At 36.8% G+C, this 22,860-nt stretch overlaps 1 protein-coding gene across 1 annotated transcript in view; it reads left to right on the top strand.

The window, feature by feature from the left end:
- The window catches only part of thsd4 (thrombospondin type 1 domain containing 4), a 122,088-nt gene that overhangs the window by 75,353 nt on the left and 23,875 nt on the right, over positions 1–22,860 (top strand). The window lies entirely within an intron of this gene.

The raw sequence follows: 22,860 nt of genomic DNA, 5'->3' as shown, positions 1-22,860 counted from the left end.
AGATTACCCCCTCCTGCATTCTGCGATCGTCTCTCCAGACACTTGACAGGGCAAGCAGTGTAAATCAAATTGGCCTTTATTGCATTGTCGGTTCAGATTCTCCCATCTGGCCCTATTTAGGTCTCTGCCATCTGGTGGGGAAACTCGTGCATCCATCTTTAAATAAAAAGTTCTAAGTCAGTCTCTATTTATTGTTTTTATAAGCGGTCTTATTTGATTGATTTAATAATAGATTGTTCACTGCTAGGCTAGGGTATAAACAGGAGCTCAGGTATCTCCATTGACCATTTTTAATCATATTTGAAGTGTGTGTGTGTGTGTGTCTGTGTATGTATGTATGTATGTATGTATATATATATATATATATATATATATATATATATATATATAAATCCCAGATAAATGGTAATCCTTCAGCACAATCGCTCCAAAATTCATCACAGCAACATTTCCAAGATATTTCCACTTGCTTTGATCTTCAGCACAGTATTTATATATATATATATATATATATATATATATATATATATATATGAAAGTAAAGAAAATTAAAGTAGATCAAAATACTTGAAGAAGTCTACAGGTCTGTCAATGTTGGACAACAAATCAGTGCAGGTGGATATGCAATCTATTGCCTGAAGAGAAACGTATTTGATCAATGCAAACTACCAGTGCACAATGTTTATATAAGTAATAATCTGAACAGCTTTTCAAATTGAAAAAACACATTGCTTTTGTTTAACTGTACTTGTTATATTGCTATTATGTCTTGCAAACAAGACTGCCAAACAAATTGTTTTGAGAAATAAACTAATTCTGCAAACACTGACAATGAGTTAATTTATGTGCTTGTCTGCTGTTTGGCTTAACTGCAGCCTCTGTTCTTGTCCTGGTTAAGTATAAGCAGGTAGATTTCTACATTAATTTCTGTAAACTGTAATTAGCATTATTAATCCATGCTGAGGATGAATCATCACATTTATTACTAATAAATGAACTGTTACATCACATGCAGGGTAGGCACAGCTGAAATAAACGTCAAAATCTATCAAGTACATTCTTTCCCCAAAAGGTTTTCTTTTCGTTGGTTTATCTTGAATGTGGGGGAAAAAAAAATCAGGATTACAACAATTATCTATGGATTATATTACAATATGGTACTAATGCCATTTAACAGTGAATCGATTGCTCTATCACAGGAATGGTATTTCATTATAATAGGTATTTAAATTAGATACGCATTGGAGGTATTTGCATGTAAGTTTAAATCGCACCGTGAGTGGGCATTCCTGTCGTGTCATGCACAAATGATGCATTGTGTTCGTTCCAAAAGTCCATTGGAAAAAAACGTGTGTCACTGAAGTGTCATTATTCTTTGGTGAAACACGATAAAGTGAGGGGTAATCGGCCTAATTGGTCCTATAGCAACAGATTCGACAGTCATGCAAAATAATTCATGAGACTGTCATGAAAGAACATGAGACCTTCTCCACATAAAGAATGCTCTCTTTCCCTGTTGTTGTCTTAAGCATTGTAATATGTTCCCTTATGTTATTATACAAATCAATCATATAGATATATACACACACACATTTATATAATATAGACCATTTATACAAGTTTTTTAAATTTTCTAATATATAAATTTGTAAATATATTTGTAAAATGTTTGTGTTTTGACAAAGTGCCTGTATTCTAAACCAACATCATGACTTGTTTGTTATATATTTGTTCTAAGGCTTAACTGATACGTCAATACAGTGAGGGAAAAAAGTATTTGATGCCCTGCTGATTTTGTATGTTTGCCCACTGACAAAGAAATGATCAGTCTATAATTTTAATGGTAGGTGTATTTTAACAGTGAGAGACAGAATAACAACAAAAAAATCCAGAAAAACGCATTTCAAAAAAGTTATACATTGATTTGCATGTTAATGAGGGAAATAAGTATTTGATCCCCTATCAATCAGCAAGATTTCTGGCTCCCAGGTGTCTTTTATACAGGTAATGAGCTGAGATTAGGAGCACTCTCTTAAAGGGACTGCTCCTAATCTCAGTTCGTTACCTGTATAAAAGACACCTGTCCACAGAAGCAATCAATCAATCAGATGCCAAACTCTCCACCATGGCCAAGACCAAAGAGCTGTCAAAGGATGTCAGGGACAAGATTGTAGGCCTACACAAGGCTGGAATGGGCTACAAGACCATCGCCAAACAGCTTAGTGAGAAGGTGACAACAGTTGGTGCGATTATTCGCAAATGGAAGAAACACAAAATAACTGTCAGTCTCCCTCGGTCTGGGGCTCCATGCAAGATCTCACCTCATGGAGTTTCAATGATCATGAGAATGGTGAGGAATCAGCCCAGAACTACACGGGAGGATCATGTTAATGATCTCAAGGCAGCTGGGACCATAGTCACCAAGAAAACAATTGGTAACACACTACGCTGTGAAGGACTGAAATCCTGCAGCGCCCGCAAGGTCCCCCTGCTCAAGAAAGCACATGTACAGGCCCGTCTGAAGCTTTCCAATGAACATTTGAATGATTCAGAGGAGAACTGGGTGAAAGTGTTGTGGTCAAATGAGACCAAAATCGAGCTCTTTGGCATTAACTCAACTCGCCGTGTTTGGAGGAGGAGGAATGACCCCAAGAACACCATCCCCACCGTCAAACATGGAGGTGGAAACATTATGCTTTGGGGGTGTTTTTCTGCTAAGGGGACAGGACAACTGCACCGCATCAAAGGGACGATGGATGGGGCCATGTACCGTCAAATCTTGGGTGAGAACCTCCTTCCCTCAGCCAGGGCATTGAAAATGGGTCGTGGATGGGTATTCCAGCATGACAATGACCCAAAACACACAGCCAAGGCAACAAAGGAGTGGCTCAAGAAGAAGCACGTTAAGGTCCTGGAGTGGCCTAGCCAGTCTCCAGACCTTAATCCCATAGAAAATCTGTGGAGGGAGCTGAAGGTTCGAGTTGCCAAACATCAGCCTTGAAACCTTAATGACTTGGAGAGGATCTGCAAAGAGGAGTGGACAAAATCCCTCCTGAGATGTGTGCAAACCTGGTGGCCAACTACAAGAAACGTCTGACCTCTGTGATTGCCAACAAGGGTTTTGCCACCAAGTACTAAGTCGAAGGGGTCAAATACTTATTTCCTTCATTAACATGCAAATCAATCGTTTGTCTGGATTTTTTTGTTGTTATTCTGTCTCTCACTGTTAAAATACACCTACCATTAAAATTATAGACTGATCATTTCTTTTTCATTGGGCAAACGTACGAAATCAGCAGGGGATCAAATACTTTTTTCCCTCACTGTATATGAATAAGAAAATGCTGCATTTAAATGCATATACATAGAGGGGTCTCCTAATGCAATTTATAATTATCACTTTATCTATTTATTTGTTTTCCTAAAGAAGATCAAATCACCTGGCAAAATGTGAAAGATGGTGTAAAACATTTCTAAAATGCAAACAAATAGGATCAGAATGTTTATCACTAAATACATTTAATCTGTGTTACATTACATTTCATTTAATCAATTTAATCAATTTCACAAATCTAACAATATGTATTTAATATAATAATTGATATCCTGTTTACCCAGCTCTTACATTCACTCAGTATTTCCCAGTGGTTCTATTTCACCGTTTCTTTCAACAATAGATTCAGTAGCCTATCTTACCAATTCTAGCATCCTATGTACTTTTACTTGACTATTGTGCCATTGGTTTCAGAGTTCATTATTGTACATTTTTGAAATAGTGAGGATCATCTTAATTTAGAAGTAGTCTTTCTTTGAGTGCAACATGTTCAACGTAGGATTCGTCGTATGTTTCTATTCTGTGTACTTTTTCCAGAGCAGGAATGTGTGTTTGCTTTTAAGTGATACTTCCCACCTTCCCTGACCAAGGAAATTCTTTTAAAACGAACACCAAGCATTTTTTCATTGGTTGCCTATTCTGGTTTGGTTGCTTCCCATTTGATAATTTGTGGTGCTCTTTAATTGCTGGTATTTAATGTTTGGTACATGTGTACAATGTTTTGAGGAGTGGTTGGTCATTAAGGATCTGAAAAATTAATATGATCAAATATGATCCCAGAAAAGCCTTTTTTTTTTCTATTTTACATACGTGTAAAATTAATGTGCAATATTGCACTAAGTCTCATAGTCACAGTGTTTTAATTCTGTCTCAGGGAGTGTCTAGTATTAATACAATACAATTGTTTGAGGTTTAAATGGCACCTCTGCCCTAATACATAGTGAACAATTTCAAAATTACATTGAAGACACACTGCAGGGTCAAGCTTTCTTTTCTTATGGCAAGACCCTCAAAGCATTTTTCTCTCTCTGTCTCCCTCTTTCTCTCTCTATTTTTTTCACTGTCTCTCATAACTTCCTCTTATTAACTGGTTGCTGGTTCCTGTGTTGGTTTTGCTTCAATTTGGCTAGAGCTTTTTCCTCCCTTGTTTTCCCCAAAAATTCAGTCAGAGAAGTCAGAGAATTTTCCTGAAAATGCTGTACAGTACTGCCTGTGTAGTACATTTACCAAAAGAACATAATCATACATATAGTCTTGTTTATGACTACTATGTTCCGTTTATTTCATTGTACTGTGTGAATGCCCTACTGAAAGGTAAAAAGCATCATGAATTGTGAAGCCAAAATAGAAAAACACTGCGTTTATGTGCACGCTTCTGTAATTTATTATCGCCATAGGCATGACTGTTGCCTAGGGGTAACCTGAACATGAAAATGTTTTCTTGGTTATGAAGCAGTTGAAATAAAGGATCTACATTTAAGCAGTATAACCAGTAGTAACATTTTTTAAGAGAAGTCTTTCTTTCTTTTCCTTTTTTACTTCCATAATCCTTTGCCTAGTCTTGCAAACTTTGCAGCTTTTCCCTAGTCAGTAATGCCATTTCCATCCCACAGCTAACTTACTGCTGGGCCATCTCCTTAATAAATTACTGGTAGGATGAGCTTGTCACTGCATTCTCAGGTTGGAAGCCCATTAATGTAAATATTACATTTCCAGATGAGCTGCCATATCACTTCATGCCAAGTTGTGATAACAGGAGCGGCAGCTTTCCAAGAGTCTTTGGCTGTACTATATAAGTGAAGATGTTCCCATAGGCTGAATGTAGAAAAACAGCTCCTGTCATTCTGCTATAATAAATGTCGATCTCGGGAAGGATGTGCTGTTTTCAGCTAAGTACTCAGAGCAAATCTTCATTGTGAAAAAAAGAGATCCAAGGAAATACACAAGGTGCACAATACAGTGGGGAGACAAGACTTTGAATTCTTACTGTTGATAAATCACAATGAAATTGGGTTTGGAATTGGCTAGATTGAGTAGCTTGGCATACAGGGCAGGAAACATGGTAAAGTAAAGTAGTTTTGTCTGCATGTTTTATACATACATGCACATTTATATTGTATAAAGAGGGTGTTTCACATTTTACAGTATAACAAATGACACACAGCTGCTGTTCACAGTGGAAAACCCTTGCTTTAACTTAGTGTACCAGTTTCTGATAAAGAGATATAAAAATACATAATACCAAAGCTAGCTCAGCTAGAGTCCATGCCAAATAATGAATTTGGCAGGCAGGAACTGGATGTTTAGTGCTTGGGACCAACCTCAGTCTTAATGACAGCCACACTCCTTTTTAAGGAAAACTGTGGAAGTGTGATTTTTTTTTATTTTTAAGGACATAGCAGCTTGCTCTAAATGTGGTTGTTAGTTTTTTGCAGGTGTGACTATCACACATTTTTCATCCAAAATGAAACTGCCATTTTTTGTTCAGCATCATTAATATGCTAGAAAATTAAATAATGTATTAACATGAAAGCTAAATATACTGGGAGAACCCAAAGGGGAAAGAGGTGGGGTGGAGAAATGTCTACACAGATGTTTCATTCAACTGAGCTGAAATGTCCATAAATAAAAGCATGACGGTGGTTTTTGGGGGAATGTCATTACAAGGCGAGGTGAATTGAACAACCCCATTTTCAGACCATGGTACAGAACATCCTGATCAAACAGGATATGTAATGGCTACAACAGCCTCCCACAAAGGTCTAAACTCTAAGCTGCTTCACAGTGCCTGTGTGGTTTGACACTACAACACCTTCAGTAATGGCCTCTTTTTCATCTACCTGCCAATATGAATGAGTTACTGCAGCACTGTATTGCTCATGCTTCTTGTTTTGAACTAAAGAATCCAAGTAGAACAATTAAATTATGGCCTAGTCCCATAAATCGATGTAATGTGCCACCCCAAGAAGAATTCTGAATTCTGTTGGTTCTAACTTTGGAACCCTCTGAAGATTCTGTGTACTGTCACTAGTGTGCAACAGGAGTAGTCTAAAGCAAGATATTGCAATTAGTACTAAATGCTGATCACCTCATTATAAACCTACAAGAAGCCATCTTGTCTTAACCACTCCTGGTCCAACAACACTCCTTGGTTCTTTCTAGACAGGACTACTGCAACACTGTCCTGGCCTGCCTATATCCATCACCAGTTAGCATTCTTCAGCTCATCAGATACTCTACAGCTTACTGTCCACCCATCTGTGCTTCCAATTGAAAACCCAAGGTATTTCAATAATTTTACAAAATTGCATTTAAATGTTTTAGAGGCATTTCTGTTAATTTCATGGAGATTGTTTGGCTCCAGAATTTCAGTTCCTGTCATGCTTTCACCACATCCTGTGTAACAACTTTTAGCTCTACAGAAATGTTGCAAAGCTGTAGGCATAACTACTGAGAGTTCTGACCTCATTCAAAGGAGACCTCGCCTGCTAAAATAATTTGTAGCAATACTTCCTCATGTAGAGTAAGATTGATTTTATTCTGGAGTCCCTTGAGTGATATTAGAATCCTATCTAGCTGCCTCTTTCAAGTTAGGTCTTAATCATTTAAATGGAATGTTATTGATAAATTAGTCCATGGCTAAGTCTTCATTTATGTTATGTATTTTATGGGCAGTAACTTTGTCCTTTCTTCTAATAATTTCATAAAAAACAGTCATATTCATGCAGTGTGTCGCTTATGAGGGTGAGCGATCTTTGCCACATGGTAAGTCCTCCTAAAATTATAAATCACTGAACTGAAGGGGCTTGTGTCTCAAACAAAACAGTCAATGTATGGAGGTTTTATGACATTGGTTCAGATTACCTCATTGTTATGGAACCTGACCTTATTATTTGAGAAAACCAAGTCTAGACAAGGATCTCCCCAGGATCATTAAAATCCTATGTTATCATAACAACTCTTTTTGCACAGGCATTTCTTATGTCATCATACATGGTTATAGTTGCTCGTGGCCTATACCCCCCCCATACACCCAGTGTTACACTATTCTAATTTTTATCTGTAGGTCTTCCCCTTAATTTGTGAATTCACTTATTTTATTTGAATACACTTCAATAGCAATAAGTGACTGTGTTGAGTAGCACAGTGCTGGTGATAAGAGTATATACTTTGCAAGGCAGAGAGAGATGTGCGGTTTGAATGGGCAAATCAAGCCCAGTAGAGAACTACACCTAAAGTAACTCAAACCTGCCCACTTTTCAGTTCATGGCCAAGAATCTAACCCAGAACAGGATTCATAAATACTGCTTCTACTTGATGTTAAATGTAAATGTTTTTGGCACACATTGCATGGTTCATCTTTAACAGCCATACATAAGTGTCTGGTCTTATTTTGGACTATCCCCCCAGAGCTATACCAGTGCTTTGCTAATTTGCTGTTGTAAATCACCTTATCCTACTAATCCCTGTACTTCATGCATTAACATCTCAAAGGTGGTGTGGGACATGTTGTCATAATGTCTTCTTCAATGAGTTATCGTGCAGAAATATAATTTGTATCTAAGCACCTTCCCCCAACAGTGTTCTATATGTATCTGTGAAATCAAAGAAGCCACACATTGATTTGCCTTCTTCTGAGGACCCTCACATGAATGGTCTCAGTATTATTATTGTGTAGCTCATTGTGACTCTTTGCTGCGCTACATGTTACCAAGCTTCTGTGTCAAGGCTAAGGCTGCATTTATTAGCCTGTCTCCAACTGTATGCTTCAAATATATATGTCTGAATGAGCATAACACAAGAGGCAAAGGGTGAATCCTCCCCTTCTCGCTCTCTCTCTATATATATGTATAAAAATTCCTGGAGCCAAGACTGCAATCAGAAATACCTCTCAGGGATTTAGGCTTGACCTCCCTTGAACCCTCCCAACCCCCAGGTGGCAGTGTCTGGTTTTGCTGTCAGCTGTAGTTTTATGACATTGCGATTGTGGACAATGTCCCCTGTAGAGCAGAGGGTAGCAGAGACTGGCTCCCTGTTTCCTCGGCGACATTAATAGAAACATCTGCCCATCCTCTTTTTGCAACGGAGAAAGAAAACAAACCTCCTTACTGTAGGTATTAATGTATACAGGAGGCTTCAGAATCAGCTGTCAAGCAGTTTGATATAAAGACTTCTTAAAGGGAACATATAAACCTATTAAGATGATATTTAAAGGTGTTACTTCTCAGGATCCCCAAATGACTGAATAACCTTGTGAACTGTATCGCAGATACAACAATGGTATAGGTTAGAATATCTTTGTTAAAAAATCCTTTAATTTCATCAACAATAACAACAACAGTAATAATGACTTGACCATGTATACATCCCTAAAGTCCTGTATAATTAAAATCCTAATGGCTGCCCGGCTGGTTACAAGGTCTTATTCTGTGATGTTTTTGGTAGAAGAGTGAATTTTGGGAATCCTCTGAAATGACAGAAAAAAGTTTACAATCATAAAAAGCTTAACGTTTCCCTTTATAGTGTAATAGTTAAGTGGTTTCCATTTAAAATGGACATTACCGCCAAGATAAAGCTCAAAGGTTACTAGAAATGAGAGCAGTTCAGGCTGAGAGAACAGACAGGTAAGTGGCGAGGTTGTAATATTAAGTTGAAGTACATAACTTTCAGCATAATTTGTGTAAAGTTAATTTCCTGCATCAGCCTGAGTTTTTACTTTAGAAATAATTCCCACTACAAATACTACATTTAGGTTTATAGGAATCCCATACAGCCCTTTGGATGTGCTGCACTGTGTACTTCTCCTAGGCTTCTCCTGAGCTCAAATTTAATTTTCAGTGGTAATATTGCATTTACCAGCTTATTATTTGTAGTGTTATGATAATACCATCCAAGGTAAACTCAACAGGGTATGTACGCTTATTACCTTAAAAATATTAAATTAATTGTTTCAGTATTCAGAGGAATATTTGTGTTTTGTAGTTATGGAACCTGAAAAGTTACATGAGCTGTACAAAGATTGCTTTTTATTTATAGAGATTATTTTTATTATTATTACATTTCTTAGCAGATGGCCTTATCCAGGGCAACTATACAATACAATATATTACAGTATAATCATATTATTTTATATATACAATTACCCTTTTATACAGCTGGGTTTTTACTGGACCAATCTAGGTAAAGTACCTTGCTCAAGGGTACTCAATAGTATAGGTATTATATATACATGCATAATAAGCCCTCGCTTAAACAGCAGATGAAATAAAAAATAAATAAAATAATCTAGCCCCGGATTAAATCAAAACAAAAAAACACCCGCTAATAGCAAACTAAAAACCTGTACATCATAGCGGTTACATTTCTGATTAGAAGAAAGTGTCCTCAAAATGAAGCTGCAACTGAGTACAGTTCTGTAGTTCTCTATTAGCAGGTGGGTCAAAGGTTTGATTTAATCCGGCCCCTAATCTGATTGTGTTAGGAGTCCAATATGTATACAAAGCTTGTTGATTTTACTGTCCATCTATTCAGTAATATGTTATGCTAACACAACACACACACACACACACACACACACACACACACACACACACATATATGCCTGAATAAGTGCCTCAATAATTTAAATAAGTCTATTACAAAACATTTGCACTTGTAGATCAATTTTACCGTAATCAAAAAAGTTTAAAAAAAAAACAATGCAGTGGTGACATTTTAATATCTCCCATATGTGTCTCTGCTACAGCTTTGATGTTGATTGATTTGTTATTTTGCAACAAACTGTCAGAATTGAAGAGAAAGCGAGGGGTTGGTGGAATGGACCTATATTTTGTTAGCTGTCTTTCTCAGCGCTTTCTACAATGGATGATATGACTTCTTGAAACCATTAAGTCTGATATTGTGGAAACACATTATTTCTGCATACATCAGCAATGTATGGAAAGTGTTTTGTCAAGTTCAAAGACAGGCTTGATTCCTACCAGGAAAGCAACAAAAGCTAAAGATGTCAGTGAATGGAATACCAGGCTTCTTTATCCTCCTACTTAACTCTTAATGCTGCAGTGAAGATGGTCCTCTGCCAGTTAAGAGCCCGCCTCAGGAAATTTTGTGGTGCTGACTGATCTTATTCCAGCTCCATGCGGACAAGCGGAATTTATACTGACACACACTCTACAAACGGGCCAGAACTGAGCCTGAAGCCTTAGTGATGATAAAAGTCTGTTTTCTGCCTGCCCTGTTGCCTTGGTATGTCATGTTGAGTATAGTGGAAAAATTATATGATGAAAGAGCTTGATTGTTGGAGAAATGTGCATGTAGCACATTTTCCAACATAGAGGAACTAAAATGTAAAGCACATCATGATGAACAGTTTTGTATGTTTCAGTAGCATATCGTTCACACACAATCACATGTGTGAATAAGAAATGTTCAATGGGAACCTATTTGGCTTTGTTAAAATAGAGAATGCAGGAAGGATTCATACAGAATTTCTCCAGCTCCTCCTGGTTGTACAGTCTTTGTGATGTTCTTTCTTCTGTCCATACTGTTGGTTTGAAATCTGGAGATTGTGATGGCTTATGAAGAATGTTGATCTTATGCTCTCTTTTACTGTTTGGTAGCAGGCTTGGTCTTGTCCCTAGGAAGTCAATTGTCATGTAGACTTGTTGACACACAGCACCAATTGTTTTTGTCAAAAATATTCTGGAATACTCTGGAATCCATCCATCCCTCAGTTTTAACATGGTCACAGGGGTGGCAATGACCACCCTGAAGTCAAATTTATCTCCATGTATGGAGTGCAGAGAACATTACCTAAACTGTGTGCATGTCATAAGCGTTACTTTTTTTTGCCAAACATATGACTAGTGTCCCTCTCCGAAAACCTCCCTTTTGGTTTCTGGAGGTTTCATGGTGGAGACATTCAGTCACTTCTTTTAGGACTTCTGCAAAATGTAGATGGAGAACAGCTTTCTTTGACCTATTGACAAGCCTCCCTTGGTGTAACTGAATGTGCCTATCAGACTAGAGGGATCACTTTTAATACCTATGCTACATAGCTGCCTATCAAAAAGGCCTAAATCCAGCTGCTAACCTATTGAACTCATTGCGAACAGCTGTCCTTTTGGTTTAAGTCTGTTCCCCAATCCTTCTGATAATATAGTGCATTGTGTATACTTTAAATGTATCTAAATCCAAAAGTCTATAATGTGTCCAGCTACTAACAAGAATTACATGATTGTGTCTGGAAAAGAGACTTAAACCATTCGGGATGGGGTGGAGAATTTTCCATGTCTTGTCAAGGGTTTGCTTTTCCCCTTGTGTGGTTTATTTAGCGGTGTCCTTTGTGTATTTGCAACAGAACTAGACACAAGATCAAGATTCTGTGCAAAGGAGTGCAGTCGTCTATATTTCATTCTCCTGAAGTGCCTTGCTGTGTGGTGCTCCCATCTCGGAAAGACCACAGTAGTTTTGTGCACTTTATTCGAGGACTCTTTTGTGCTGATTGCCAAAGTCCCAAGCATGGATTAGCAAGTACAGTGAACAGCTCACACTCTTGTTTATAGACCGCTGTCTGAGAGTTCAGAAGCTGGAAGCCGTTTGTTTCAAAACATCTCATCAGGAGGGCCCTTGAATCAGTGAAGCAGACCGTAGGAGAATGACGCTGGCCGGACTCCAGGTTTGAATACATTAACCCACAAAAGCATGTGGTAATTATTGTCAATGTGGTTTTCTAGAGCCTGGTATTTAAACAGGCCACCCGCCTCACTGGATTGAATGTGTTCATGTGTGTAATTGATACCTTCCAATAAAACTAGAGCAAAGCAGTGCACCCACAACGAAGCCTTTCTTTCTGTGCCCCATCCCCACGACATTCTCCCTTCATGAATCATTTTCTACCTGAATTGGAAAATTGTTCGAAGGGAGAACACAAACACAGACATCGCCAGCCACCAGTGTAGAAGATACCTGGGGGGTCTGTGGAAACACTTATGCGTTTTTAGCTCTACCGTTGCTGGTCATGTTGTTTTTGTGGTGGTTTCAGCCCAGGTTAATGCTCGTTGGACTTATAGCTGTCATGATGTTTAACGGGTTATAAAATAATATGGACTTAAAGAGTACCTAGAAATTGTGTTGAGAGAACGAAACAAAAAAAAAATTACCATTAAGACTCAACCTGACTAGGGAGAACAGAACTGAACAACTTCTGTTGTTTATAGGCGAAAGATGACAGGAATGATTAATGCTGGCAGGTGCATTTTAGGAGGAAGAGTGTCAGGAGTTATACCTCTGTACACAGCTGTGAAAGTGCGGCAAGGCAAGGAGAACTGAGCCTCATAATTTTTATACAGAACGTTCAGGGCACAAACTTCACATGAATTAATGTTTTACACAAAGGCATTGCAGACAAGCATAGTTGTTTTATTGCCTTTTGTGAAAGAACATAAACAGTGTTATAATGCCACATTCTCTTTCTTCAATGTGACTGACGTTTATGGTATGCTGTTGGATTATTTTGTTGATATAAATGTTGCAACACTGAGGGAATCAAACAACCCACACTGAAGACATTCTGTGTACATTATTTTAAACAGCAATGATTTTTTCTTCTTCCTTGGAATAAGTGAAAAGCCAGCAAACTTCCCACTGAATCTGTCTGACGCCATGACCTTGGTGACACAGTCCGCTTTTCTTTTCGGTTCATTTGAAGTTTAGGCTCCACATAATCTGTGTAGTATTTATAGGGATTATCTCTACCTGCTGAGACATCCTTTAACAGCTGTGTGCAGGGAGTTATAACACCTGAGAAAACTGGAATTATAATATTTCCACTAACACTTATTTTGTCCTGACTGTCATCTCCTTTGGCACTACAAACAGGTGCATCTTCTTTGGTTGAAACTATGATGCAAATTATTAAGAAACTGGTTCCATTTTATGTTATTTTACTGCCGTGTAATTCAAGTTTTGGAGAAGCTCTTGGTGTATTCTTTTTTGGCATATCAGCAAATCCCATCTTGGCAGCAATATGTCACACTCACAGTAAAGATAATCCTTATCAACACACCAATTTGATATGATAAAACCGTGTAATAGTTTTTTTTGTATTATTATTATTGGTGCTAATTTATTTTTTTAATCTAAATTGGTATTATTTAGTAAGAGGATTTATTAATAATATGTATAATCCTTTATCTACAGAACTGTTGCATATTTAGATGCATCGTTTCAGACTGTACTTGTAATTTAGCAGTTTATTCTCCTGAGTGGTTCAGCACTCATATAACTGTTTCGTTATACTGCTTACTCTTGCATTGCTTGTGCTCCTGTAATTTATTTGTGATTTCCCCTATGCCCCTTCCCTTAGCTCTTACCTTATCTGCACTTGTTGGCTATTAGATCTATGATGTTTGACTTGTATTCTATATTAACTGTATATTTTACCTGTGTGCTCCTGTAATTTTGTAATTTGTATTATGCCTGATTTGCAGTTTTGTACTGTAAGTCACCCCTGGATAAGGGCATCTGCCAATAAATAAATAATAATAATAATAATAATATTTGATATATTTTTGTCACATTTCGAATTCACTACATATAAAGGATTATACATTTCTTAATTATTATCTTTGAAGAATATTCAGTTTAAGTGTGGAAATACTTTGCTGAAAGTGAGTGAACCTTTAGGCAGCAGTATGAATGTTCCAAAGAGGATGGGCGGGCAATTGAGTTTGGTTTCTATTATTATCAAACTGTACTGGCTCCAGTGAGTAACAGTGATTATATAGCACTATAAAGAATGAGCTGTTACTTTTAACAGGCCTGTCTGCTAACTGCAATCTTGTCTCCCTGTGAATTCTATCAGAATTAAATTACTGTGTCACTCATAACTTTAAAGACTGCTATGTAAAATATGATACTGCTGGGGACTTCAACATGCAAAATCATTGATCATTGATAGCTCTAGGAAGCTAAGTTAAGAAAGGTTTAATTTTTCATACATTTTTCACAGGACTTGGTATTTTTCCCATCTAATACCCACTTTTATAGATATTTTGCTGTTATTCCCTCTCTAGCAGTTATTTCTAACACAAAGGCAATAGATTGTATTATTGATGATATATTAATGAATGTAATTTGCATTTAAAGTAAATGTATAGTCTTTATTCCCAATTCCAAATCTTCTTTTATATTGTCTCACATTAGAGCTGTGGTTTCAGGGCTAAAGAAGCAGGGTTCGACACATCCTCCAGATACATATGTGTGCATTTTGAGTAGTTTTACATATCCCTTCTTCTAACAATTTACATTACCTAGACAATTTGCCCAGGCTCCATTGAACAACCTCAACAGTCCTGTGAGATTCCACGCCGTTTAATATTGTGCAAGTAATGAAACTGATGAGATGGGATATGTCATAACTACTAAGCAAGCACTTGTATGGTTCTGCTTCTGGAGGGTTTTTAATAAGTTTTTTATTAATGATTATTACATATTGACTATAAAAAAGGTTTTCAACAGCTGCCCCCTTGGAAACAGGCTGTCATAGGTAATAGATTTACTTGAAAAGCTGATGATGTAAGATGTTCTGGTTTGCCAGAGCCTTTGAGAGAAAGATTAGCTCTCATTTACAATTCCCTGGCTACAGGCCCCTTTTTATTGAAGAGTTTTTAAATGGGAAATAAAGGAGTTAATGAGCTAATTGGTGAGGCCTGCCACCTCCAACTTTACCCAACACTGGTCTTTTTCACTCGCAGTGATCTAAGAAGAAGGAGTCGAATAGAGATCCTTGTCAATTAATACGTTGGTTCTATAACCTTGTGATCCGTGGCCTGACCTCCCCACTCCTCAGAGTGCAGATGTTTTGTGTGTCGCCTTGGATCCCATTGACCTGACAGATTAGGTAGTCAAGGCGAGATTGAAAGTGATCTCTTTTGTTCTGCAAAAGGTGAAAGTCCTCAGCTTAAAAGCTTTGCATTGTCATTCATAGTGGCTAGAAGAGAGTGGCCCAGGGACCGAAGATTTGGATGTGGAGAAGTGGGGAATTGTGTTTCCAGTTTTTTTGCGACTGAATGTATTGAGGCTTAGCGGATTACAATCGAAGAATTAGAAGGCAGTGTGATCTGGGAGCTGCATGCCATACTGAGGCAGTGTCAAAGTTAAAGTCATTAGGAATGTGTTTTTTCCATCTTTTTATTTGTTTTATTACATTCTCACAGTAGCTTTCCATTTGGATCCAGGTAGAAGGATTGGCTAGATATGCTCAGACATTATATGGAACCTTTAAAAGGTACAGATACCCGTTTTCTAATCACATCAACATGTCAGTTGCTGCCAGGAGAGAGACTATCTTCATTTGGAATTGACATCAGCAGTCAGGGCATTATATGAGCATAAATATTCAGTTTTTTTTCACTCTTCCAATGTACAGTTTTTTTGTTTGTTTTTTAATTCAAGACATTACGGGATTAACAATATGAAAGACGTCTTGAAAGGCAGGTAGGGTAAACGTGTTGGAAGGGAACAGGCCTAACAACCATTATATTTACCTTTGCAGCCACACAAGATGAGCAAAAGGCTGGAGATAGAGACGAGAACAGTGTTGATACTTTAAATGCTTATTTTATCTCTGGTGAAGGTGCAACAACTATGCATGCTGTTCTGGATGATGATCAAGAAAGATTATATGACTTTGAAATATGGGAAACTGGTGCGCACTAAACAGTGCTTCAGATGAATAAGTCCTCACTGTATCTGCCTCGGGGTTCGGAAAGAGATCAGTGAAAGCCACATACAAGCTGTTAACAACCACTTTGCGTTATTCTTTCCAAACTGGGGAAATTCCAGGGCGCTGGAAAATTGTCAATATAGAAATGTTCAAAAAGTGAAGTGGAACGGCAGAAATGATAGGCCTGCTTACCCTGGTCGTAGCATAATTAGAGGCAAGTTTGAATCCTATGTGTTGCTGTAATGGAATTACGGGGGATCGTTAGCACAGATTTTTGCTTAACAAATTGTTTTAAGTATTTTTGAATAACATACAAATAACGTTCATACATGTAATGCATGTGAGAACTGAATGCCTGGATTTTTAAAGGTACCTCATAAGCAAATTGATTGTTATAAAACAGGATATGTATGTACTTATTTTGCTGATGATTTCTTGATAAAAAGTAATTTGTTCACTTCAAGGAATTCCACTTTATTGTACTACTACTACTAATTGTATTATTTTCAATTTCAATCTTTCTGATCTTTGGGTGGGCACTGCTTTGCTATCTCCAGACAGCACCTTCAGCTACTTTCCACATCTTCTGATAATGACCAACAAGATACACATGGCATTACTGTGAAATAACTGTACTAATGTGGGTCTGTACAGCTTTTGTTTTGTTTTATTTTATCTTTTTCATATGGTTTATCCTGCTTACATTTCCCTAATTAATGATCTTATAAATATGTAGATAAACAGAAAAAACACACCGATTAGAAACACAATCTGCAGCTGTACTGAAACAACAAAAAAACGGGTATGCAACTAATTATATGCACTGCAAAATCAAAAACCAATGTTGCCATGATGGCTTTACAGAGCATTCCTTCAAAAGACCTTGTAAAATGTACTGTGGTCCATGAAAGCAAGCAGAGCAGTGAAAGGAGCACAGAGAGAGCCCAGGGAGAGGATCTAGCAAAGCCAAGAAAACACTGTGTGTGAAACCCCAGGAAAAGCATGGGACAGAAAAACCAATGTGAAGGTCAGCCACAGTACACTATTTCAAGAGGATTGTAATACTAAGGTTCAGCTACAGTACGTTGCTGTCTCACACACTGTATCAGATCCCAGAGTATAATTGTAGCTTGACTGAATTCAAGAATACATACATTTTCTATGTCAGCCACGAAATAACCCAGGTGAAAGAGTGCTTTGGTAGTTGCCATGCAAGTTAAATATGAAGTAATAATAGTAAGGCTGTGCATGCAACAAATTAAATAATTACAATTTTCTATAGTAATTTTGAGCTTAAACATCCTGTTTTTGAATTATTTGAACTCAACAAAAATGTTAATTTATTTGTCAAGAACACTAGGCCATAACAGAAGACAAAACATAGATATATATTATGTTGTGATAAGTTAGCAGCTATTCTTCCTTATAAGGATAAAAACTCATAATTTGGATAGTGTGGCATAAAACCTAAATTAACAAAAGTATATTAAATGTTTCTTTTTGATTTAGTCTTATTGGGTTTGTTTTTCATCTTTAAAACAGGGGAGGTACATTTTTCATGATGTGAGAGTTTTGTGAATATGACCCATTGTTCACAGTTCGCTACTGAGCCAGTGCTTACAAAACGTTGCCAAAAAATACAAACTGTCACACTCTGTGTCCTGGTCGGGCTCTCTGTTAAAACAAACACCTTAAGTTTGGTTTGACCGTGTATCTGACACTGTCCCAAAGCAGAGCCACTATACTGGTTCTAACACTCACTGTACTGGCACTATACAGCATTGGATCTAAAATATAGACCTTAGCACTTTCTTCGTAAATCCACACTAGAAGAATCAATCAAAATATGAATTAAATCATTCAAAATGCTTCAAGTGTCCTGAATTGTTTTTGCATAGTTTGCATAGTTTTGCATATTTGTGCATAATATGACAGAGTTTGGGAACCACAGTTATACATTATATATATATATATATATATATATATATATATATATATATATATATATATATATATATATATATATTCTTATGCATATACTTAATGTTATTCATAGCAGTACTATGCTGCCTTACCATGTGTTTCCAATCTCGTTAGGGCTATCTTTTAGTGTTGCGCTTTCTATGTCTCCACTCAAGTTTTTTTTTTGTATCTCATCAAAATATCATGTGTTCTCTGCCCTCTCCCTTCTCTCTGGTGGCATAGCATACCATTTATTAATTTAATTCCACACATCTCACCATCTGTCTACATGCACATTTCCATGTCTCACTTCCTGTGTTCCATTTTCCTTTGCATAATTCATTGATTCCTATTCAGTCCCTTTTTCTTCTTTTTGATGGGTTTCAGTCCACTTTCAGGTGGCTAAAAAGTTAAGTAAGTGTAGAGGGTGTGGCCCATTTACAGAATCTCTACATTATTTATTTTATGAAGACAGGACCTTCCAATTTGTACCAACACCAGGTGATTTTGCAGGGGTTCCAAGAGGGCACTGACTTACATCTCCAGAGACTCGATTTGTAAGACCACTACTGAGACAGTAACACCGTTGTGAGAGTGGTACTCAGTTGGTTCCTTTTCGTTTGTACTTCACCATTATAGTATATGTAATGACTCACTCTGCCTATGATACGGTTTCTTTTCGATACACAGTAACCTGATATTATGTTCCCTAACCAGGTAAGATGATCCAATAAGCAGTCCAAAGGCACCTGTAACCATGAACGGATTTATTTGCAGATAATATAATTGCACATAACTCGGAACGCAAGTCTGTGCAACTCACTAACTGAACTGAACACTAATTGAACTCAGGCTCATAAGCATAATGCCATGTTCTCATTCCAACTGATCTCTCTGTTCCAAACAGTACTTTCAATAGTTAACACCTAACAAGGGTGATACTATTAGGGTGTTGGTAAGAATACAAGAACCCTGGTCAGTTATTGATTCCTCTCTGCTTGTGGTATGTCTGCCTGAAAAAATACTCTTGTCAATGCACTCTCAATCAGCGTTCTTACTGCAAACCAGGGTTGGGGTCAATTCCACTAATTCAATTCCAATTCAATTCTTTATCCCTTTAAATTCCATCAAATAAATTCATTATCCAAAACACTTTCCTAAATTCCTTTTCAGTTAAATTCAACTCAATTCCAATTCGATATTTCTCCCACACTAATTCCTTAATCCTTAACGCTTTCCTTCTTTCTTACCATCACTTAAGTTTTCAAAGTGATCAAACACCAGAGGCTTCTCTGACATTGAAAGTGTTTGTCCAAATCGGTAGGCAGTGGGTCCTCAGCCAGTCCAGGTTCAATCACAAAATCTGGGTTCTCAGTAACAGTCCAAGTCAAAAACACAAGCAATCCTTAAAAAAATATTAACACAGTCAAAACCACCACAATCCTTCTACCCAACAAACAAGGAGAGAGAGGTAGGTCTTTATATAGTAAGTTTTAGAACAGTGGGTAATTGCAAGTAATTGAGTTCGTTCTTTATATTGTGATATATCCTTCCCAACAACAGGGCAGGACTAGGACACTGTCTTGTATGAGTGTCTATTAGGTGGATGAGGAACTCATTGGCTGAGATTTAGTTAATAGAAATTCCTCAGTTGCTAGGAGGCCAGGAAAAATTGACCTGAGCTGCTGAGATGCATTTGCCTGTAATTTTAATAATAAAACATTGTCTTGTAAACATTGTATTGCCTAAATCATAGAAACATTGGATGAAAACACAATTATTACAAAATAAAATAGTTTAAGAACAGATAATACATCAGTATAGAGGATTCATAATGGATTAAAAAGGGTAAAAAAAAAAAACAAGGCACATGAAAAGCATTTCCAATTCAAATTCTGAAGTATGAGATATTGACCATTACAAAATCAATTCCAGCTTAAAATGTCTAAATTCCAATTCCATAGACTGAAATATTCACAATTCCAATTAGAAGAATCACAATTCCAATTCATGAATTTGAATTACAAGAATCATTAAGAATTCAAACTGGAATTGATACATTTAAAAAAATATAAGATTTGAGTTGGAATTAGCCCATGAATTTCAATTTAAATTGAATTGACCCCAACCCTGCTGCAAACCCTAATCTAACGTGAATAATGCTTGTTCTGTGTATTTTACTCTTATTATATTCTTTGTAAGCTTTGAAAAACAGAGAGAAATCACCATTTGAAGCCAGACAATCTACTATGTACCTCCAAGCTTCACTCATTATTCCTCTGGCTTAGTATCTCCCTGAGAAGATTATGAGCAATAAGTAACATTTAGAATTCTTGCGGGACTGCAAGCAAGCCCTCTCCATACTCTCTCAGGACTCTCTCCATAGTGATTGGAACCAGATTGCTGATACTCGGCTGTTTACGAGATGTCAGCATACCATTTGTTATTTAATGACCCTGAAGTACAGTTAAAAGTCAGATATGAATGCAGTATTAATCTGCTTTTTATTAAATACATATTTTCCCTTTAGACTCACTTCAGAAAAAACAAACAAGTAATATGGTGCTGATTGCTTAATATCTCAGCTCTGCAGAAAACAGCCGTGTAAAAGTAGCTCCGTTCATGCGTGTCTCTGCATCGCATTTGCTTATTTTAGTTCTGCCATGGGATCTGTCGCTTTACTTCTTTAAATCACAATTCTGTCTCGTTTTCTGGAGGCCAAGCCTACTTGCCTCATAAAATTCATTACACTTTGTCTTCAAGATCAGATCTGTCTGTCCCTATTGTCTTTCATCACCCTTCTTCACTTCATGAATTTCCAGGTTTTATCTAAGCCTTAACCTAGCCATGAACCTTAACACAGTTAAGCCAAAGAATGTCTCACACTCTACATATGTTGACAAGGAATTCTACTTTACAGTAGAAGAATTACAGCTGAATTCCATAAGTTATTGATATATTTAGTTTTAAATAATAATACATGAAATTCTTTTGCAGGTGCTCACTTCTTCCTTTCAGTTTTTTTTAATCAATACTAAATACCATACATCCTTACTAGGTTTGAGATTGTGTGTAATTGAATTGCTATAGCCTATATTTTCTGAAGTTCAGCTTGAAATTAGTAGGATTCATTCGTCTGACATGGTCTTATTTAGTTGCCTCTTTAGGGTAATGGTTCAAATGTTAAAATGCACTTGTTTGACTGCATTTTGAATACTGTATTCACTTTTTGGTTCTTCAATGCAAAACTGACCTTGCTGACAATGTAAAGATGAGCAGCAACAAAAATTCTGAAACCATTGGTACTAAAGTTTAAGAAATTCCTTAAATACGTTTATCTGTGTTGAAATTGATTCAGACAGGAGTAGAAATAAAGGTATTATCATTGCATTATTTTGAAAAGATGACAGATTCATTATTTTTTGGTTTGCTTAAAATTCAAAGTACAGCAGGGGACACAATCAAAACCATAACTAACATGATTAAATGAGTGTTAAAATAATTTGCCACAGGATGTGATTGAATGCATCAAAGGGGTGATAGTGAAACTCAAAATAACTAAAAATTGTCTGCTGTATCCAATCCATCTCAAAAGCTCTAAAGAAAATGAATGTTAAGTACCAGCCTACAATGAAAGCATAGTGTGAGTAATTGTCAAATGAAAGACATCCAGTTTTTAAATTGCAGCTATAATTTTCATCAGGAAAAGTATGAAGACAAATCTCTTTAATAGTCAACAACAACACAACCAACCAGTTTCTCCAAGTCTATGTAAATGATTTAACAGGTGGCTCAAAATAAGTTCTTTAGGTTCTTCAACCGCCCCTATGTAGTAGACCTCCTAATGCGATCTGTCCGAGGATTTCTTCCTAATTTACTACCAATGACTACGAGACTGCATGCTAGCTTTAGCTGTGCTTAACAAAGCAATTGCACTACAACATAAATTGTGAGTACCATTCCCTTCGCTACAATAGTAAAGATCTTTTGAACGGCTCAGAATTCCACTGGGACATCCTCCCAGTACCTGTGTATGAAATTAGCCCTTTTGCAAATGTATTGTATGAATTTATAGAGTGTTGTTTTGAATGTCCTGTACAGTATCTCCAATGTTTTTCCCAAAGGTTTATTTTTTTTAAATCTGGAGATGAATGTTTTTCTGTCTTCAATGCCCAAAAGTATTAACACTTCATAAACCAGATAAAGAAAAATAATGTAACTTTGATTTTGCATACATCGTTTTGCAGAGGTTCTGTTTTGGGTTTCAGATTAATCAAACAAGGCAAATAGTGATATGAAGGATATATAAAGCTTTTTAGCTTCTTGTGTTTCCTACTTAGCTGTTCCCAAGTATATCCATAAAAGCACAAGGGAGAAAAGCATAAAACACTAAGAAATCCATGGATAGAATTTTATTTGCAGGCCAAGCATTATATGAGTTTTTCATTCTGGAAACCTGGCAGTGCCATTGAACAATAATTGAATGCCACCATGAAAAGGCACACTGTTAAGTCAATTTAAGAAATTATTGGTTTTGAATTTCATTATAGTCTAGGTTTACAAAACATGGGTCTACAAAAGAATAGCCATTCAAAACTGTCTTCCCACATATTTCATGTGCTTTAAAAAAAATGTTTTTTATATATATATAATTAAACATTAATGGCAGAATATTGTCAAAAAGTGCAATGCAACAACTCCAAATTCAGAACCACAAGCTTTATTATAGCACTTCTATTTCATAATGTTACCTGTGCCACTAACAAGCAGTTGCCTGTTGTAATATGCAGGAGCATGAAGAAAATTAAGAAATCATTTAAGTGACAACTGTGCTGAA

This window comes from Amia ocellicauda, chromosome 4 (genome assembly GCF_036373705.1).
Source record: "Amia ocellicauda isolate fAmiCal2 chromosome 4, fAmiCal2.hap1, whole genome shotgun sequence".
NCBI classification, from domain to species: domain Eukaryota; kingdom Metazoa; phylum Chordata; class Actinopteri; order Amiiformes; family Amiidae; genus Amia; species Amia ocellicauda.
The sequence above is the reverse complement of the archived record's forward strand: the minus strand, read 5'-3'. Positions and strand labels throughout refer to the sequence as shown.